This window comes from Penaeus monodon, chromosome 28 (assembly GCF_015228065.2).
Source record: "Penaeus monodon isolate SGIC_2016 chromosome 28, NSTDA_Pmon_1, whole genome shotgun sequence".
NCBI lineage: Eukaryota > Metazoa > Arthropoda > Malacostraca > Decapoda > Penaeidae > Penaeus > Penaeus monodon.
Window position 1 is genome coordinate 6,997,041 of NC_051413.1, and position 308 is coordinate 6,997,348.

Consider the following 308-nt stretch of genomic DNA (forward strand, 5'->3'; position numbering starts at 1 on the left):
ATCCTGTCCACCCTCTCCCTCGACTTGTCCTCCTCCTCATTTTCTCCCTCTTCCTCTCTTTCCTCTCTACCATTCCCTCGCTCTCTCTTCTTCCGCGATCCTTACTTCACTGCCAATCTAAGCATCTTATTGCAACACCATCAACGTTAGCCCTACGAACAAAACAGCTCCCACGTAACAATATTGGCGACGACAAAAGCAAAGGCAAAAAACTATCCTCTCCTTCTCGCCGTCATTAATTCTCTTCATTTGTCTGTCCTTCCATAATCACACAACCTATTAATCCATATTTCCTTATTAATCACTTG

The 308-nt window shown here is 44.2% G+C and overlaps 1 protein-coding gene across 1 annotated transcript in view; it reads right to left on the minus strand.

The window, feature by feature from the left end:
* LOC119591029 (protein scribble homolog) overlaps positions 1 to 308 on the minus strand; it is a gene marked incomplete at its 5' end in the record, with an annotated part of 112,139 nt that overhangs the window by 111,231 nt on the left and 600 nt on the right.